Source organism: Pelodiscus sinensis, chromosome 2 (genome assembly GCF_049634645.1).
Source record: "Pelodiscus sinensis isolate JC-2024 chromosome 2, ASM4963464v1, whole genome shotgun sequence".
In the NCBI taxonomy this organism is placed as follows: Eukaryota; Metazoa; Chordata; order Testudines; family Trionychidae; genus Pelodiscus; species Pelodiscus sinensis.
The window spans coordinates 107,759,899-107,781,886 of NC_134712.1; the positions used below are offsets into that span (position 1 = coordinate 107,759,899).

General features: G+C 42.9%; 1 protein-coding gene across 20 annotated transcripts in view; it reads right to left on the bottom strand.

Moving 5' to 3' along the window:
- The window catches only part of ATXN1 (ataxin 1), a 291,246-nt gene that overhangs the window by 212,165 nt on the left and 57,093 nt on the right, over nucleotides 1-21,988 (bottom strand). For all 20 annotated transcript variants that reach the window (XM_075921210.1, XM_075921216.1, XM_014579569.3 and 17 more), the window contains one exon: nucleotides 4,371-4,495. The gene's annotated coding sequence lies outside the window, so the exon portion shown is untranslated. The remainder of the gene's footprint in view (nucleotides 1-4,370; nucleotides 4,496-21,988) is intronic.

Sequence of the window (21,988 nt, forward strand, 5' to 3'; positions counted from 1 at the left end):
TCTCCTAACACTTCCCTCTACACACCTGCCCTGCCTCTCTCCTCTGGTGCTGGTCCCTCCACTGCAGGTGTCTGCCCTTCTGCTTCACCATCAGAATCCCCTGGCACCTGCACCCTCCTGGTGCCTCCCCCCTTCCCTCACTGCCCCTGCCCCCTTTTGCTCTCTTTTTCCCTGATGCCCACCCTCTGCCCCTGTTCCCCTCATGCCCCTGTGCCCTCACAGATGACTTGCTCCATCCCCACCTTCCTCATACCCACCCCTTCTTTCAAGCCTTCTCCCAGCACCTCCCCCTCTCCCCTCTAGCCCCCAGTGCCCTTACTCTCTCCTCTCCCAGCATCACCCTGTCTCTCCTCCCACTGACACCTCCCCTCCTAACCTTTACCTCATTATCTGCACTGGCATTTCTCTCCTGCACCCCTGCCCCTTGGTGCCTTCCCCTTTCTTCTTCTTCTTCTTCTCCTGACCTCCTCCCCTTCCCTCCCCTCTCCTCCCCTACCCACAGCACTAGCCCCTTCCCCAAATTTTTCGCCTCCCCTCCCCACAGTCCAGTCTAGCCCAACCCAGCCCCTTCCCCTCCCCCAGGGCCAGCTCTAGGTTTTTTGTTGCCCCAAGCAAAACATTTTTGGCCCTCCCCCTTTCTTTGTCGTCTTTTACACGTTTGCATTTTGAAATGGTTTTTTTTTGTTTTTGTTTGTTTTCATTTTTGTCCTGGCATTTTATCCCTATAAATAGCAAATAGCATTTTCATTTGTTTTTTTCCATAAAGGCAAAGGCGCTTCAAATGAACTCCCCCTTTTACTCGCTGCTGGGTCACAGCAGCCTTTTCCCAGGCCTGTCCAGCCCCTCCATATGGACAAGCACCCCTCACTCCCAACCCACAGGGGAAACAGGGTGCAGGGACAGCACAGAGCCAGAGGGGTGCAGGGAACAGTGGGGGAGGAGGGTACAGGGGTGGCACGGGGAATGGGAAGCACAGAGCCAGAGGGACGCAGGGTGCGGGGTAGGCACAGAGAATGGGATGCGGGGAACGGGAGGGGCGGAGGGATCGGGTTCTAGGGGCAGTGCAGGGAATGGGCAGCACAGAGCTGGGGGGCAGGGATCGGCGGGGAGGAGAGTGCAAGGGCAGCGCAGAGCCAGAGAGTCGCAGGGAAGAGGGAGAGCAGGGAGTCCGGGGTACAGAGGTGCAGGGGAGGCGTAGGAAACAGGCGGCGCAGAAACAAAGGGGCATAGGGCGGGTGCAGCGAGCTGGGTGGTCGGTCAGGAGAGGTCTCTCACCGGCGAGGGGGTTGGGGCCATGGCAGGACTGGAGCTGGCAGGGTGGGGACTGGCTGCCCCACAGCCAGTTCCTGGGGCCACGCAGCCAAAGCCGGGCTACCACGGCCCTTTAAAATCAGCAGGGCCATGTCATGCCAGCATCCTGGAGTCTGCCGCCATCCCACCCTCTGGCTCATGACCCACCTGCTCATGCCAGAGCTGCACACAGGCAGCCCGGCACTGAGAATCACTGCGCTTCCCCCTTCCCGGCGGCACTCCGCTCCTCTGCCCGACCGGCAGATCAGATGGGGCCGTGCCGCCCGTAGTGCGGGCTATGGCCAGCCCGTCACAACCGCCCACCAGGCCAGTCCTCCCCTGCACTCGCCAGCTGATAAAATCTACTTGCCGTAGGCGAGTGCATTTGTCGAGCCCTGCCTATGTATATATCAAAGAAGCTGCCCTCTTTCTCTTCTGTTTCTCAGTCCCTCACTACACCTTCATGATTGAAAATAAAATGGAGTGGCAGCAGGTCCTCCCTTGTACACTTGTATCAGAGAACAGGAATATCTAGGGTGCAAGCATGGACTCAAGGACATTGTTGACAAAAAACACCGATCATGAGAACATGGGAGCACTTGCGTACCTTGACATAGAGCATCCATAAGGAAAAGACTTGGGGAAGTAGGAGACCATTGGAAAAGGAAAACCACGTGGACTACACTGGCCTGAGGTATGTTTTTTAGGTTTTTTTTTGTTTTTGTAACCCTGATACAAAATTAAAGACACAATACTGGCCTGAAATAATTGCAGATCCAATAGCTTATGTTTTATAAGGGCTAGAAACAAATGAATGTTTTGTATCACTTCTTTTTCTTAGCCTATGGCACAACGTGCCTCAGATGGCATATAATCAGGAGTCATCACCGAATTTAGTCTGCTAGTTGGCTCATTAGCTTCTCCGGGCCAGGCTAGATACTGACATGGAGCACAACATGAAAACTGGGAATATCAGATATGTTGTGAGATCTCAAACATTAGAAGAATATTGAATTGATTCCACATCTTCCTTTCGCACAAGCTGAAGTCTGACATTTTTATCAAATGCTACCTGAAGAAAAGTTTACATCTAGAGAGCAATGTCTTATACCACCTGGAGGACACAAGCAATCAGATGGCATAAAGTAGTAGCCTTCAGCAGTTTGCAAAGATTAACAGTTATTGGACTTGTATGGATGCTTTCAGGACTAGTATAATTTTCCAAGCAGTAGCCCTAAATCACTGACCAAAGAGGAAATACACCATTTCCAGCACTGAGCCTATTGATTCCAAAAGAAACAGATTGGCTTCATTCCTATGAAGCAAATACAAATCGGTGTCTATAGGCCTGCTATGATCTCCTCTAATCTTCAGCAAGAAGGGAAACAAGTGTGTAAACGCCACCCAATTAATCCAAGCAATGACAAAAAGAGAGTGGTAACGGGATACAAAGTGCATTTCAGCTTTTCTCCGCCATGCTGAATGGAGACCCCCCCCCCACCCATCAGCTTGTTTCAGGATTTTGAGCAACACAGCTGAATGGGGCAGGGAACATAAAGGATATGACAGATGGCACACACATTATGCCCTTCAGCAATCTGATATTCCAAGCTGATGACCTGCCCTTCCTTCTCCTTAGCCTTCACGGTGCCATTTTCATGTCTTCTCCGAGCTGCACGATAACAGCAATGCAGTGGTGCAATGGAAATCTTCCTGTTAAAGCTGCTCCTTGCAACAAGAATTTAATCTCCTTTTCAGTTCCCCTCTCTGAGGGTTGAATAAATGCTCAGGCATAACAGGGGCACCACAACCATGGAGCAAGTCATGCTGCTTGAGCAAAGGGGAATGAAGGGTAAAAGTGCATCGAGATGTGGGATTTCTGAAGATCTGTGGGATTGATCTTAAGAGTCTTTGGTGGTCCTTGGTGGTCTTGAGTCCATGCTCTGCACAGGCATGATAAGACATTCTCTGCGCCCTTTCTACATCATGCCTAACTCCTGCCCCATAAGAGGAGAACACAGTAAATTCATCCAAATGCTCAACTGTGCAGGTTTCTTACAGTAATGTTTCTCCTTCAAGACCAGTACGCAGAATGGAAGGAATGGCTTGGTAGTTCTATTCAGAAAGGAGGCCACGGGACTTTTTAATAGCTATATATATAGTATATTCAGGGATCACATCTTTACAACTGTAACATATTTTCACCCCTATTCAACATAAAATAAGGGGGTCATTCCTTTTGAATGTGAGCAAAATAAAAGCCTGGAAAATGAAGCACAGACATGAAAGATGAGGCTCTTCACTGCAATTCTCTTTTTAAGAAAATGATAAAACAAAACAACACAAAGTAGTCTGAGTGACAGTAATGCTGATTTTGTTGTTATTCAAATATAGACACACCATTCATAACTCTGGCTCAGAAAGGGCACTGTATTTTATTTATTCTTTTAACTGCACCAGTTCAGAATGTCACCAACAAAACAGTTAAGCCAGCCAAAATATTAAAGATAAAATAAAATTACCTTCTTGCAGAGGTCTGATATTCCAAGTGAAAAATTTGAAAATATATAATTGAAAAGGTACCTATTTAACATAACAATACTACTGCAGACTGCTGTAAAATCTGATTACTTAACATCAGTTCTTTAACAATAAGAGAGTGTATAGGCATTTTCCTACTATCCACGATATTTTATACAATACCTTTCTTTACAAAGGATCATATAATATAGTCTCTGATCTCACAAATACTCTGATCTCACAAATACTCATGCATGTGAATAACTTCAAACACAAGAAGCCTCACTCATTCAATTGGGACTAATCATTTGCATGAAGTTAAAAACATCCATAAGTGTCTGCCAGATAATATTTGCTCAAGTAGTTAATTTCAGAAACAGAAGTATGCTACATATTTTTGCTTTCTTTCCCTTTCAAATTGTATGTTATATATTTCTCTCTCACAAACACACTCACTCATCTATCAGTGCAGGTTAAAAAGACATCCTGAGATTCAAAAGTTAATAATGATTAAATTAATTACAATCGATTTTTTTGCCAAAATCTTTCTTATCGCTTACCTCAAATCATCTGAGAGTGTTTCAAGATGCAGTCATAAATCTTTTCCCCCCTCAGCTCACCAGACAGTGCAGCACTTTTTTTTCTGATGTCTTGTATTAAAGCTTTTCCATTGTGTTCCAGGATACTTAAATAAAAGCAAAACAAGAAACACTCAGAATGAAAATGTCACTTCAGTGATTGGTAGGTGACTCAGGGGAAATCCCCGACCTTTCTCCAATGTATATTTTAAAGAAACTGTGTTAACTATGCAGAGCAGGAGCACTCTGACTGTTCTGTAGGTTGCACTTTTTTTTTTCCCTAATTGCCATAAATAATTTTACAGCATTTTTAAAATATCATGCTCTCTGGTATACTAGATTGTAATATAGTACAATCATTAATGAACCAATGAGTACCTCATTCAACAGAATACAAAACTGTATGTGGGAAAGGAGGAATTCTCTGAAGATGCAAATCAGAAAAATGTGTTGTGTTGAATAACAAACTGCTACAGTAGATAGTGATAATTCATGATTATTATTTAAGGAAGCTTTAAGTAAAGTTTGATTGACAGCCTAAAGATCCACATAGTTCTTTTTGTCACATTCACCTTTTTTAATAGTAATATGTGGGGAAATATCAGACCAGTCAGTAAAATACATTTAACAAGATATTGGAATTTACAGTACACAAGACAGACTAGCTGAAGGAGGAAGGAAAAAAGGGCGGGTGAGTGAATACATGAGTGTACGAGTAAGAGAAACTGCTGACTCTCTGTTATGATAACATTTTGATATTTCCCAGTCACCAAAAAAAGCATAAATGTTTTTGATTAGAAAGTAAGAAATTAAGAGTTACAACCACATGCTCAATCCCCCTTTGACTTGTGGTAAAACAAAAGGCCAGATTTACCCTCATGTACAGCCATTTGTCAGGGATGCAGTTGATCCAGTATTTAACATTTAAGCTGTCTCTTGTAGCATTAAATGACTTAGTGCTTTGGAACAGCACTGAGTTCATTTTCTCTTTGAGAACCCTCCATTTCATTTCACAATCTCCTTTGGATTCTGAAGATGTTAGTCATTATTTTATAAACAAATTTTAAAACTATATTTGGGATTGCTATATAAAATTTACAGTTAAATTCTTCGTTCAGTTACACCTGTGCAATCCCTACTGAAATTAAGGTTTCAGAATGTGACTTGAGGACAGATTTTGATCTTACATACATATTTACATTCATTGAAATCAAATTGTTTGTTTGCTTTTTCTCAGCTGTCGGACAAGCTGTGCTGAATTATTTTTTCCTATTGTTTTTAATTAAGAAATAGAGTAAATTTCCTTCCTGTGTCTCTAGGAGTATGGATTCTTCTGCAAAGAAAAATAACTTTTTCAAAAGTTTTCAAAAAGTAAAATCAATTATGATACATTTCCAGTAGAGATGTAATAGTGTAGTCGATTAACTGATTACAGTGGTCCCCAACCTGTGTGTGTGGCGGGCGCCACACCGGTGGGTGACATCATCCCACTGCGTCGCCCAGCTGGCCCCGTGCCAAGTGCACCAGCGCCAGATCCCCACCACAGCCATTTCGCGGCTCCAGACCAGCCGCCCTGCTCCCGTGGCTTTCCCACCATGCTCCCCAGCAGGTTCTCCCGCCGCAGGTGCTTCCCCATGCCCCGTCACAGCGCGAATTTGGCCCCACAGCACATGCGGCCCATCCTCCCCCAGCCATCCCACATCGTGACACCGACTAGGCGGGCGCACATAAATACCCCGGCGGGCGCCATGGCACCCGCGGGCACCTCATTGGGGACCACTGGATTAACTGAAAAGTAAAAGCTTATCAGTTAATGCTATAGATTACATGCATTTTCCCCTTCCCTCCCTTGCCAGTAAATTTTTTAGCAGGCTGACCAGCAGCCCAATTCTATCCGAGCTTGCACCGGGACTGTGACCTACTCCCACTGCAGATCTGCATTTAAAGAATATTAGGAGCCAGGTGACCAGGCAGCCCGGCTCAGCTCCAGCTCACGTTGGGTCCAGGAGCTCAGACCTGCTCCCTCCCCCACACTGCTGTATCAGAGGGAACAGCACAGGGCGATAGGCAGCCATTTTGTGGGGAGCTGGTTTTTAAAATGGCTCCCCTTGCGGACCAGCTCCTACCTGCTACACTGTGTGGCTGCCTCTGATATAGAGCTGAAGTGGCAGAGGGCTCCTCAGGAGCAGGATCAGAATGCACTGGGCTGCCGGCCCCACCTCCGGGGACTATAGAATAGTCGTGGAACTGATAAGAATTCATGCAGCTAATCAGCTAACAATCGATATTTAACATCCCTAATCTCCAGTTGTATAAAAAAAGGAAAGGGGCAAAAACTGAAGTACTTAAGAGGGAATAGAAGTACCCCAAAATCCCTTACTACTTTTCTTTTAACATCTGCACAGCATGCATTTCACCAGTCCTTAAAGCTGTTTATATTACATACAGAACTCAAAACCTCCTGTTTAAATTAAAGGACGGAGATGAGTAGTCTAGGCTTATTGGTCAATCTTCTCGACTACTCACATTCCCCCCCTTGCTGCCTCTCAATCAGAGGCAGTGGGGGGGGGGGGAGGAGCAGGAGTTGGTGCTGGGAAAGTCATCTTAAAAGCCAGTCCCCCCCAACACCAGCTGCACATTGCCGCCTGTCCCCCCTCCTCCCCTGCTGACTCTATCAGAGGCAGCAGCGTGGGGGGCAGAGGGCAAGGAAGGCTTCTGCGAAGCAGACTCTGCCCGCAGTAGGCAGCATCCCCTGTCCACGGGGAATCCAATCTCCTTGCGGACAAAGGCTGCTCCTCATCCCATGGAGCAGCATCTGTCCACAACGCACCTGGGCCTGCAGAGGCTGCTTCTTGGCAGCAGCCCCTATCTGCAGGGTGTCCCAGCTCCCCATGAACAGAGGCTGCTCCAGGGGCTATGGACAGGGACCCACTTGCACTGCTGCAAGTCCTCCATGGACAGGGGCCACCCCGTGCTGCTGCAGGTAGCTTGTCTGCATGGGGAGCTGGTTTTTAAACTGGCTCCCACCTGCCACCAGACGCTGCTGTCTCTGATACAGAATAGTAGAGTAACTGATAGGAATGAATGTGGTTACTTGACTATCCAATTAACCGACAGCTACCATCCCTAGTTTAAATACAAGTAGCCTGTTCCTGCCCACACTGGTCTCATCTGTGCAGAGCTTACTCACATGGATAAGCACATACGTGAGTGACCGCACAGACTTCAATGAGACTCACTCAGCATAACTAGGGATGGCACACTTCAGACCACTGACCTGTGGGAGGAGGATGAGACCGTTTAAAACTGAGACTCAAATACTCAAAAGCCTGGAAGTTCAAAGTTAAGGAAGACAATCTGTCTATGCCTCCCCCTTCCCCCCCACCTTGAAAACAGTATTAATTCAAGACAAAATATAATCGGCAGGCGTTACTGGCTCCCAGCCTTTACTGTGAACTTCCTGGCTTCCCTCTGTTTATATCTCAGATTTTCTGTGGTAGTGTAGATGTAGCCTATAGCCCCAGTCCCTTGAAGGAATTTAGATGCTTAACTTCTATTGGGAATTAGGCATCTAAATAACTTTGAGGATCTGAACCACAGTTAGCTTTGAAAATGGCACTTAGACTCCTAAATCACTTGCACACTTTACAAATGTTAACCTTAATCATTCTGTGCCTTGGTTTTCCATCAGTATAATGGAGTCAGTAATACTACTTTATTCACAGTGAGGAGTTGTAAAGAAATGTCTAACAAAGACTGTGAGATGCTCAGATGCTTTGGTAAAGGGAGCCAGCTCCAAGCACAACGGCTGATAATAATTAATAAATATTATTAACAATATAAAATAGGTAAGGGACAGACCTCTTTAAAACATGTTAAACAGCACCTTAATCAACGAACAACCCACTGCTTGTAGAGCAGAGGGCTAATCACAGTAAGTAACATTATCAGAATCTGGTCCTTAAATAATACAAGCTAGGAAATTCTTTGCTGGATTGTACTTTTACCAGCACTACTGCCTTCTCCTAAGCTCTCTGAGCACAACCATCTGTGGAAGGCTGAATGGTTTCACGTAGCCATAGAACTGTTTTACAGCTGCTTGACTCCAGAAGCTGAGGCTTTAAGAACAACACCGAGAATCGCGAGACTACTGATAAAAAAATGCCGTGATTTGACAACACAGTTAAGAGAGTCTTTCTCCTGGATTGTTTCAGACTCACATGTGTCTGAGGGTGTTGTCTGTGTTAAACTGACCAAGATAGTTTTCCACCCTCAACAATTTGTACTTAATCATTTTAGCATGTCTGACTATAATCAAAAACCAACGAAAACCACAGCATTGAAAACAAGGAATCAAGAAAAGAAAGAAATTAAAGCCTGGGACATGCATGCAACACAGGAAGAGTTAGATCATGCCTCCCCATGTGAGTGCCCAGAGCACAAAAAAAGGGTACAGCGAATTGTTCCCCTGCACAAATGCACTCACACTGAGGCAGACACAATCCATCTCCAAGTGCTGGGGAAGAGAAAGGCAGTGGATGGCTAGAACTGCCTGCACTACTAACTAGCCCTAGAAGTGATTCTGGATAGAGCATAGGCAGGACTCAAGGATGCATTCAAGACCAGACTAGGGCAATCCAGAGCCCTAGAGACACTCCATAGGGTGGAAGGGCCAGCCAGATTGCTCCCCCAGGCAGCAGTGAGAGTGGCAGCAGGTTGCCTCTTCCTCAAATCAGTAAGGTACTTGAGCATATACCTAAGTTTGAGCCTGTGAGCAGTGACCTCAATGGGGCTATTCACATGTTTAAAGTTAAGCACAAACCTATGGGCTTTCCTAGACAAGGGCTTTTATTTGTTAAGCTTCAAAAACATACTTGACATTTTACAACAATAGAGGATAACATGGTTATTAACCCTTACAATGCAAGCTGTCTTTCAAGCTTCTCCTCAATACACCCTTTTTTCTTGTATGCCTACTCATCCTAATTTTCTCCTCATGGTAATATCTACCAAAAAAGGGGCAGGGGAAGAAAGCTAAGACAAGAAAATTATGAAATGCCTAAGATGTGGCTTTTACTAACTAAAGCAATTACATGATTTAAGACATGATCTACACAAAAGAGTTCTAAGGCCTGGTCTACACTAGAGAGTTAAGTCGACATAAGACAGTTTTCTTCGATTTAGCGTCTACACAAAAATGTAGCTCCCACCAATGTAACTTGCATACTACTTCAACTTGATAACGCTATCTCTGAGGAAAGCATAGTGCTTAGGTCGATGGCAGTGTCAGTCTAGCGACTGCGGTGCTTACGTTAACTGTTGCTGTCTTTCAGAAGATGTCCCACAATGTCCTACACTGACAGCTAAATCAGTTCAAGTGCTCCTGGTGAGGACACACACTGCTGACACAGAAGTGAAGCCTGGATGTGAAAAAGTGATTTAATTACTGCAGTGGCTGTATGTCAACATAGCGTCAACTTCATTCTGTAGTGCAGAGTTGCCCAAATTGCTATCATATTCTTCTCCTCCCTTCCACTTAGCCCAGAAGGTTTGTTACCTTCCCTCCAGGAAGGTCAGTGTATTTTGCCTGTTAAGTGCTAGGTTAACGTACATCACTGCATTAGTAGCATTACAATAATAAATAAAATTATGATAAATCTAAATCATCATCATCAATCATCATCTCAGCTTTAAAATAGGAAGAACTATCCTGAGATGTAGTCAATTTAAAAAAAAATAAAAGGAATTAAAAGTAGTTTCAGGTACGATGCCTGCCCCACATTTTGTGGTTTTACAACCACATTTCCTTAGCTTTAAAAATGTTCTTTTCTCCCCTGTTGTGGTGTGAAAGATGCACAAAAACATCAAGAGAAACTGACTAACTAAATGATTATATAGGGGAAAACTGTGAAACTGACTGTATACCAAAGGCTGTCAAAAGCTCACCTTAAACTGGAAAACAGTTCTTTGTAAAGAGAAAAAAAAGCTTTCTTCTCCCAACCTCTCAGTTCCCTTTAACAGTAAATTTTAAGCATTACTTACAGACAGCAGAAATTAGAGACAGAAGTGTGATTTTTAAATTGACAGTTTTTAAAAGTCTGATTTTATGTCATTTCTCCTAGATATTCTTCTGAATATGGATCTCAAATGCCCCTTCAAATTTCCTTAAATAGACCCGTAAAACACTGGCATTTCCACCTCCCCCCCCCCATAATTCAGGTAATGAGAGAAACTTTCCACCTACATAAACCACTATACTTTCTGGAAACACTCATCCATCAAAAGGAGGAAGAGGTTTGTATGCTTTTTTATTAATGTATTTTCCCTAGCAATAACAACAGCCTAATGCAAATGTTTGCTACCAAGTTGCTATGAAGTAGCTGGAGACTGAAACTCCCAAATAGCCCTGAAGTAAGAGGAGAATCAAGCAGAGTTGGTGCTTCTCTCTGCTCCTTTGCAGTTTCCCCATTCCAAATTTGGCAACCATATGGAGAAATTGGATAGAATTCACCCCCCATACAGAAGCCAATACACCATTTGAGTCCAACAGGGGACTCAGCAAATTTCACTCTATCTGCATAGGCGTTCTACTGGCTCTCTGCACAAACGTGAATTAGACCCAGTGTTAACAAGGTCAAATGTGGAGGAACAGCTCCTAGAACTCACAATTTCTTTACAACAGCAATTTCAAAGGGCCTCCTTTCCTGAATGAAAACGATGAAGGAAGTTGAGAAGGTTGCCATGCAGAGGCGGGCAACCTTTTCTGGGTCGAGGGCCACTGATTCACAGAGGCTCCAAAAATAAAAACTTAAAAAAAAAACACCCTGCAGATTGGAATTAAAAGAAAGGAAAACTCAATGGCCCTAACATTTAAAAATGTCAGTGTTTCAAAATAATAATGATATTTCTAGGAGATTACTTTGAATATCAAATCTGAGCACAGTTTTACTCTAGCAGATTCAGGTTGAGATTCACTTTCCTTCTGTTGGTTTGATGTATTGTACTCTATATGTGATTATGTTTGGTTAATGTTGGACTGAAAATGTAAGCGGTCAATTGACCCATTTCTTTAACATGTTCAACTTACTAATGTAGTTTGTAATATTATTACATTTCAATAACACAAAGTGGGCCAATGCTGTTCTTGTGTGAGACAAGAAAAGTTATCTGTATACACATGTAGTAAAGAATAGATTAGAATTTGGTTTAGTCGAAACAGGGCAAGTAGGTGTTCTGGGGGTTTTTTGGAGACAGGGTGAGGTAAGGGTTTTCCCCCTAGATGGTTGAACAGGGTGTTTTTTCTTAATGTGATTCATAACATAAGTTAGATAGTGGCAACGTCAGGAATAGAGCTAAGTTAGTGGAAAATTCACGCTGTTGTGATACTTATTGTTATGAACTTCTTTCTGTGTTGTGGCTAATGAAGTTTAAAAATAATAAACTCTTTTTTTTAATGTCTTTTATACATTTTTTTACATAAAGTCACATGCTCTTATTCCTTTCACTGGAATGTACCTTAATCTGTACTCTATTTATTCAGGTTACAGAATATTTCTTATGCTAATTTCTCCTCTCCAGCACACCTATAAATTCAAAGGCAACTGATATAAAGTTAAAAATTAGGGTGTTCTTTAAACATTCTGCACAGTACGCTCAGTTTCTTTTCTGTAGCTATAGTAAGTAAATGGAATGCAGCAACACTCTGCCAACTGGTCTGCAAAAAACGAAAGTGCTCTTAAATCAGTCACTTCAGCATCATGGCCGTTTGCAACAAAGCTAACCAGCACAACTGTCTTCTATCTTCTATTAGATCAAAACAGACCCAAAAAAAGAAAAAAAGGAAAAAAAGAAAAAGAACACAACTCTCAGCTACTGCTTACTTATAGCATTAGTAAATAAGGTTAATATTTTTGGCTCTCAAAAGAAATAAAACAACATTTTAAAGGATACACACACACACATCTGTATACACATGCACATGTATGCCTACATGAATAATTACATTTCTATTTTACACTATAATGCATTTTTACAGCATAATACATACATTTAAATGGTATATATATTTACATGCAATATAATGTGTATATAATTGAAATCTTTGAACACAGATTAACAGCTTCTAAAAGTCAGAAGGGACGGGTATGATCACTTAGTCTGACCTAACTGAATGACACAGGGCATAACATTTCACCAAGGAATTCTTGAAGTACAGGGAATTATCCTTCCCTGCTATGCAAGTAGTTACTGTCAGGCACAATAATCTGAAGGAGAGTATATCTTTTAGACAAACATCTAGTTTCAATTTAAAGACTAGCTTGGTGGTAAGTTTACCACTTTCTTGGGCCTTTCTGTTTCTAATTAACATTTTTAAAGAATAAAATAATTTTACATTAAACTATTTTCAGAAAATGAGTGATTTTATTCCATCAAAATGACCAAATCTATTTAATAGTTTGTGCATGCATGAATGTGTCAATGACAGTATGCACATTAATATTACAAGAGAACATGAAATATAACTTCCCCAAACATGGCTCTTTAGAAGCCACACTTTTTTTTAAATAATTGTGTCTATATATTTTGTAAACTACTCTTAATACCCTCATTTTAAAATAGAGAGAATACATGGTGGCTGATCAGTACACATAATCATGATACACAAATACGTTTTTTAGCGGATTCTCTGCATTCTTTATTGGCTTTCAACAGTTAATTCTTTCACACAAACCATTTTATATCCTTTCAACCCACAAGACCCACTCAACATTTTCTTTAGCAAGTAGGGCAGATGGGTCTCTTTTTGGAGACAGTCAACACAGCTCTTTCAGGACCCAATCCTACACAACTTTTGCACACATATTTGAGGATATGAGTGGGGCTATGGACCTCAGCAAAACCGTAACCATATGCATAGGTAGGAACATAGCCTACACGAGTCAGAGGAGTCACTGTTAACTCCTTGTCAACGGTGAACATGGTATCTCCTTGGCTCTGCAATCCCCCACTATTTCAAGGAGGAAGAAGTCAAAACAGGAAATTGAAAGCGATGCAACAGAAGGCCCAAACAATGCAACTAGGCCACCACATTAGCGTGGCACACAACTTTCTTTTACTAATACTGACTGTTTCAAGTATTTGTACAGCTTTTTCCAAGACCATGCAGCAACTGTCAATTTACTACTAGAACTTGGTATACAACAGGTCATGTACAGTAAAACTCCAGTAGTCCGGCATCCAATTGTACAGCACTCCTGATAGTCCGGCATCAAAATGGCAAGAGCCTAGTGAGTGAGCTTCGGCAAAAATGAGTCACAATGCAGCAGCAGCAGCTGAACCGAGCAAAAAGGGTAAAAAAGGGTTAAAAAAAAAACATTACAGTATACTGTATCCAGTATGTACAATAAAAAGGGTTAAAACTCTTTATATACAGTATATACTGGATACAGTGTGTGTGTGTGTGTGTGTGTATATATATATATATATATATATATATATATATATATATATATATATATATATATATATATATATATATATATATATATATATAAAACCAGCTTATAGTACCTCCTGATAGTCCGGCACATTTGATAACCCGGCACCACCTAGGTCCCAAAGGTTCCAGATTATTGGAAGTCTACTGTATATGAAAATAATATACATAATTCATATGGACTTGTGAGAATCCATCTGATTTCAGCATCCCCAGCACCTTTGCCTTCTTCCTTAGCGTTTGACTTTATTTTCTGGAAATACTTTACTACGTTACTTGAGCACATTGAGTAGTTTATGTATTTTGAAAATGCAGATTATGCCATTAATCATGCATTATATGACAGTAAACTGAAGTGACTGCAATTATCTAATTTCACATACTCATGCTGTACACCTAAGGCAAGCAGAGTCAGCAGAGTATAAAATGAGGTTATCAAACAGTAACTGATTTAAAAGCCAAACTTGAATTGCAAAGCAATCTATGCTACAAAGCACAAAGCACGAATCAAACTCAGTGCTGCCTCCAGAATCACTGGAGTTTGCCTTTATCGTCCCTAAGCTTGTATGTGACGGCAAGGAGGCCTGGGGGAGGGTGGACTCGGAAGAAAGTACAGACTGATATACTTCCTTTAGGATGTGTTAACATCCCCTGTGATTTATTTCTCAGAATATAAAATCCATGCCAAAATTTCATTTAACCTGAATCTTAGTTTAAAATCTATCATCATCCTTTCTCTTTCATTTTCTCCAGGTTGTCTTTGATCTTGCCCAGTTCAGAATGCAAATGGTAAAATTTCGATTGCAGTCCTGACCACAGCTACAAGGGAGCATGTGCCCCATGCACATGAGAGCAGGCTCTGACTCTTAAACTGGAATGGCCTAGCATAACTAGGCTCACAGTTGTCAGTTCTATTTCTGAATGACAACCAAACAGAGTCCTGACTTCTGGAATCTCCCCCTTCAAGTCTCATGTCCCATCTGTTCTCATTTTAATTACCTGCAACTTCAGGTAGTAAGTGCCACCACCACCACCCAAAAAATGTACAGCAATACCATTTTCTGCATGAAAATGGCAATAATACTTGTAGCAAACTAGAAATAAAATAAAAAAATAAGAAGAGCTTCATACTACTCAGTGTTCAGAGAGAATTCACAGTTTCACATTACCACCGTGACACAGTTTATAAAATAATTCCCGAGATAAAACGACCCGTTTCCTCTCAGTGAGTGTGATGTACTATCTCTATTCATATAAGGTGAAATCCACCCACGACTGCAACTTATGCAAAAAGCCAGCACAAAGCCTATTTAACACTTAAAACCCTATTTCATACCAATTCACTTGATCTAAAGGCTGTGTATGCCTTGGTCTGTGTGACAAAGTGAGAATTTTCTGAAATATTTTATGATGCACACGTGTGCCTCAGTTTCCCTCTGAACTTTGCATTGTAAAAAAAATGTTTAAGTCTCTTGCTAAAACAGTGAAGGAAAGAGGAGTGTCATGGGGCAGGTTAGCAGGAAGGAATGGGGTCATTAAGCAAAACCAAAACCTAAATCCACCAAGCATCCAGAAAGGCAAAGAGAGGTCCAACAACTGAACTTTCAGCGCCTAAATGGTGGAAAGAGTGACAAGGGGGAAGAGGAAGAATGAGGAAAAACAACAGATGGAGTCCATCGCAAGTTGGCACTGGTTTGACCAGACTGGACAACTGACGCTTGGATCATCATGGCACTGGTTGGACCAGACTTGACTACTTTGGCTTAGATTAGCAAACAGAGGCAGAAGTTATGAACTTCCAAATACTCTGTGCCAGGTGATCAATAAGTTCTTACCTTGTTTTTTAAGAGGTTACTGTGTCACTGCAAATACTCCCTGAGAGCATCATGCCCTGAAGGGCTACCGAACAAGATTCCCACAGGACCCTGATCTGACTGGTGTCCCTGAAGAGAGCCATGGAGCATTGGTGCTGAATGCCCAGTCTCCTAGTCTTGGAGGCCATGGGCCTGTCCTTTTGGAAATGTTCAAGTCCTTGTGGGCCAGCACGCTAAAGAGGTCACTCCCAGGAAGCCTGGGTACAGGCTGAGGTGTAGACCAGACACAGTGACAGGCTAGTCCTCTGGGGTCAATTTCATCCAAGCAAGTCTCTTCACACAACATAAACCCTAATTTAGCCATTCACTGGGGATGACACAGAGAACAGAGGCACAGAACGATCCTCTGCACTGACTGGTTGAGAAGAGGGACCCTTTATTGACCTGAATAGGTCTATCTGGAGCAGGTGGTAAATTTATATGACTCCAATGGGTTAAAACTTCTGCACAAGCATGTGCTGAGAGTACAGCCACTGTTCCAGCTCACAGGCCGAAGCAGACTGGCTGCTGGTTCCATTCTTCTAATCCCATGCAGTTCCCTGTGCAAACCCTAATTACTCTGGATTTATGAGGGAAGAAGTGATTTCACCCGCACTATCTATAGATTTGTGTGCGTGTTTAATACAGTGGCTTCCAGATGCACCGTTACAGTGAAGGTATTATCAACTTTTATACTATATTGTAGCCTCCATTTTCTGGGCTTTATAATTTGAGCTTCAAATTTAGATCCAGACAAAAACCTCTCTAGTGATCCAGACAGTGCATAGCCATGGAGGTTTAAAAAAACCAAACAATTATAATAAATAACAATGAAAAGAAGTTTGTCATTTTAAGTCATCTTGGATGCCACTGTCATTTGTAAAACTGTACAGTATTATTAGTCAGACCTTCTGCTGACAATATAACCCACAAGATTGGAACTTGAGTGGTTTGTACATGTCACCAGATCTTTGGATTAAAATGCAGCCTAAGAATGTGGGTGTATTTAATTTTTTATAATACTTTTGTACCAGCATAAAAGCATTCACTTCACTTATATCACTTACACTCTTTCTTAAAATACTGTATCCTTTTGATCTTCTACAAATATATGTCTCTTTTCTTCAGATAAAATAATGCTGGGTACTTTTAAAGACAAAATGTTATGAGATTAGATTACTCAGAGTCCTTTTAAACATTTCAAGACACATTTTCAACATGGGCACAGTACTTGCAACTACAAACATATACCCCTTCATTCCCTACAAAACTCCACAGCACTGTGCTGAGGAGGTAGGGCAAAATTAGGCAATCTGAAGGCAGGTTTTTTCCCAGGGTAACTTGAGCCTGTGTGTATGAAAACACAGCATCACACTGTAAATCAAAATGGTCCAACTTCTCCTCTCAGTTATAGTGAGGACTCCCTACAGTTTGCATTGGTATCACTGGAGAGAGAATATGGCTCCACCCCGGGAAAGAGACCCCTGAAGAATTTCATAAGGATTTCAACAACTTCCACCTCACCATCAACCTCAGTCTGGATCAGTCCACACAAGAAATCCACTTCCTTGACACTACAGTACAATTAAATGATGGACATATTTCCACCATCCCACACCAGAAACCTACCAACTGCTACACTTACCTTCATGCCTCTAGCTTCCATCCCAGACACATTTCCTGATCTACTGTATACAGCCAAGCCCTAAGATACAACCGGATTTGCTCCAATCCCACAGACAGAGACACACACCTACAAGATCTATATAGAGCATTCTTAAAACTTAAATGCCCACCTGGAGAAGTGAAAAAACAGATTGACAGAGCCAAAAAAGTACCCAGACATGAACTACTTCAAGACAGGACAGAAAGAGAAAACAACAGAATTCCACTTGTCATCACCTATAGTTCACAACTTAAACCCCTCCAATGCATTATCAACAATGTACAACCTATCCTGGAAAATGACTCTCAGAGGCCTTGGGGGAAAGGCCAATTCTCACTTACAGACAACCCCCTAACCTCGAACAAATTCTTTCCAGTAACCATGCAACACACCCCCATCACGATCATCCAGGAACCCACCCCTGCAATCAGCCCTGGTGCCAGCTCTGCCCACACCTCTACTCAAGCAATTTCAATCACTGTACCCAACAACATCAGCCACCAAATCAGAGGCTCATTTAACCGCACATCCACTAATGTGATCTAGGCCATCAAATGCCAGCAATGCCCCACTGCCATGTATACTGGCCAAACTGGACAGTCTCTATGGGAAAGAATTTATGGACACAAATCAGATATTTGAAAAGGCAACACACAAAAACCTGTTGGAGAACACTTTAATCTTCCTGGACACTCATTAATCGATCTCCAAGTCGCCATTTTGTTTCAGACCAATTCCACAAGCTAAATCCACAGATAGGGGTTGGAATTTAACTTCATTCACAAGTTTAATTCTTATGCAAATGCTATGAATCAGAATATTGGATGGCTCACACATTATCAACCAACCAAATAATGAAAGTGCTAATAGTTCTTGATGTCTATGCAGAATCTGGTGTGGGTCATCTTCCTTTCCAAGTGAAAACTAAGGGTTCTTATCAGCTATTGTGACTATTTAGCCTTTAAGGTGCTACTAGACTATTTGTTGTTTTTTTAAGTTTTCACTGCACTTGGTGAGGTTATACCCAATATATCCAGAAAGGCCAAATTACCACCTTCTTTAATGCCAGAAAAGGTAATAAAACTGACATGTCACCAAAGCATAGCCTATAAAAACTGCCATTGGAGAAAAAACTGAAAGAACAAATTAGTTTATAAAAAGGCTTTCAGCCATTTCTTCATGAGCACAAACTGTCCCAATGCAGGCATTCCCCCGTCTTACACTTCACTCAGTGAAGAGTGAAGACAAGCCTTCAAATGGGCTCAGTGAGCAGTCCCAAAGTGGTAGAAATTTAGAAATTTGAGCCCAGACTCAGCAGAGCACTTAGACATATACTCAGTTTTAATCATGTGCTTATGCCCTATTGGCCTCTGGCGACTGAGCATATAAGTGATCTGCTGAATCAAACTCCATAAAAAGACATTGCAACTCCACTTGTTAATTTGGTTACTGTTTTAGATTAAGTGAACTGTACCTGAGAAAGACGGAGAGCCTTTAGGTAAGGGAATGCATGTCGTTAGAACATGAACTTTCCAAAGTTTTGCAGGGTCACCACCATTTGGAGCTTTAGAAGAAACCCTGAAGTGACTTCATGGCTTTTCATCGCCTCCAGTAATTTTGAAGCGTCACAAAGGCCCTTTCTGGCAGCTTCACAGAGCTGCAAAGTGCTCCAGAAGTTCTGTAACTTTTCAGCACTTTCTGGGAATTTTAGCAGTGGGATGGCCTTGCAACACAAGCAGAGATTAATCATTTTCTAATGTATAGTAATAAATAATGTATTTCCCAAAAGTCCATAAATTAAAACTATAATTTCATCTTAGTGCTGTGATGACACTAGAACCCTGGATAGAATTTCAGCCTTGTTTTAAACAGCTGGGATAAAAATTATTCCTTAAATTATGTTTGGAGAGCTGAAAATGAACTCAGAAGTTCTAAAGGAATTACTAGAAAGTAATTACATGTAATTACAAGTAGAAAGCAAAATTATTAAACAGATGATATTGCCATGTAAAATTTCTTACAGAGAGCAGCATTGCCCATTGCTGAAAAGTGCACTTAGTTTACTCACAGCAAACCAAAAACGGTTATGTATCAGAAACACAATTAATACAGAACAAGAATCCAAACAGCAATGCTGTAAATAAATGATGGTAAATAAAAAAGTCAAATCACAGTAGTGACTAGGGATGTTAAATATCGGTTAATTGAATAGTCGATTAAGCTCATTAATTCTTATTGGTTAGTCGACTATTCTATAGTCCCTGGGTAGCCCCTGTCTGGGAAGAAGGGGTCTGAGTTCCCAGACCCAGTACACGAGCCAGAACTGAGCTGGGCTGCCTGCCCACCTGGCTCCTAATACACTTTAAATGAAGAGCCACAGTGGGGTTAGGTCCAGGACCCAGTGCAAGCTGGGACTGAGCTGGGCTGCTGGGCAGCCTGCTAAAAAATTTACTGGAGGGAGGTGGGGAGGGGAGAATGTGTGTAATCTATAGCATTAACCAATAGGCTTTTGCTTATCGGTTAATAGGTTAATCGACTATACTATTACATCCCTAGTAGTGACATAAAGCTGAAAGCATATTCCCACTTTGAAACACAGCAGTTTACACACAAGTCAAAAGAGTATCCAAAAAAGGTACACCATGACTATCAGGAAAACAGCAAGCATAAGGTATCAAAATAAAGTTATAAAAATATGCATCTTTGTATTCATATCTGACAAGAAATCTACTAAACAAACCAAAGCGCACATGACGAGAAGTGGATTTTTTTTCTGCATTCAACAAATATCAGAGTTACAGAAAAAACACACTTCAAACAAAGCAAAAGTTCTCAAGGAAAAAAAGGTTACTTCTAATCACTCTCTCTGAAAATCATTTGAAAAAAAAAAGAAATCATGGGGGATAACAGAATAAATTTTATAACTGCACTGACACTGGAAACATATGCATGTTAGTTAATATTTGTATAGCAATATTAAGATAGAAAGACCAAATATTATTATCTATTTAAAGTCTTATACAGTATTTACTACAATCCTCAACCTCACTATAGGCCTTTTACACATTGTAAAAAGGGCAGTGCAGCAAATATGGAGTAAAATAATTAAGCATGGATCTCAATTTTATTTTTAAAAGCAAGTTTCTAGTTCACAAGGTTGCAGAGAAAAAACTTGAAAATCTGATTCCCAAAGACTATGACCACAAGAAGATGTATACAAAAGACCCAGGAAGTTATATTCTTTTTTTTTCCATTACTACAATTTTAAAAGCCCTTTAATGATGTTTAGAGAACTTGATTCACCATTTCTGAGCATTTAGGCAATAGCAGGTTTCTTTCTTCCTTTCCTACAAGATATGACCCAGGTCCCTCCCACCTTCTCCCCCTTCTACTTCCTTATTTTATGGTACACAGTAAACTTCCAATAATCCGGCACCTTTAGGACCCAGGGGGTGCCGGATTATCAGATATGACGGACTATCAGAAGGGGGGGCTATGAGGGGTCTGGAGTGGGGTGGGAGGGAATGCCACCCCAGACCCCTCATAGCCCCCCCTTACGATAGTCCGGCTCTGCCCCAGGCATCCCTGATTCAGCTGCTGCTGGTCAGTTTCAGCAGCAGCTGAATCGGGGATGCCTACAATAGAGCAGCTGGGGTGCTGCTGGGTTGGTCCCGCAGTGCCAAGGGGCGGCGCTACGGCACCAACCCAGCAGCAGTCCAGCTGCTCTTGGGGACGCCTGGGACAGAGCAGCTGGGGTACTGCCCGGTTGGTCCCGTAGCGCTGCCCCTCGGGGCTACGGGACCAACCTGGCAGCACCCCAGCTGCTCTTGGGGACGCCTGGGGCACAGCAGCTGGAGTGCTGCCGGGTTGGTCCCGCAGTGCCGAGGGGTGGCGCTACGAGACCAACCCCGCAGCACCCCAGCTGCTCTGCCCCAGGCGTCCGGATTCAGCCTGCTAGTGAAACTGACGCTGCTGGTCAGTTTCAGCAGCGGCTGAATCCCGACGCCTGGGGCAAAGCAGCTGGGGTGCTGCCGGGTTGGTCCCGCAGTGCCAAGGGGCGGCGCTACGGCACCAACCCAGCAGCAGTCCAGCTGCTCTTGGGGACGCCTGGGACAGAGCAGCTGGGGTACTGCCCGGTTGGTCCCGTAGCGCTGCCCCTCGGGGCTACGGGACCAACCTGGCAGCACCCCAGCTGCTCTGCCCCAGGCGTCCGGATTCAGCCTGCTAGTGAAACTGACGCTGCTGGTCAGTTTCAGCAGCGGCTGAATCCCGACGCCTGGGGCAAAGCAGCTGGGGTGCTGCCGGGTTGGTCCCGCAGCACCGCCCCTGGGCACTGCGGGACCAACCCGGCAGCACCCCAGCTGCTCTGCCCCAGGGGTCCCCAAGTCAGCCGCTGCTGAAACAGATCAGCGGCTGATTCCAGGAAGCCCGGGGCAGAGCAGCTGATCTGTTTCAGCAGCGGCTGAATCAGGGACCCCTGGGGCAGAGCAGGTGGGGTCCTGCCGGGTTGATCCCGCAGCGCCGTCCTTTGGCGCTGCGGGACTAACCCGGCAGCACTCCAGCTGCTCTGCCCCAGGCATCCCCA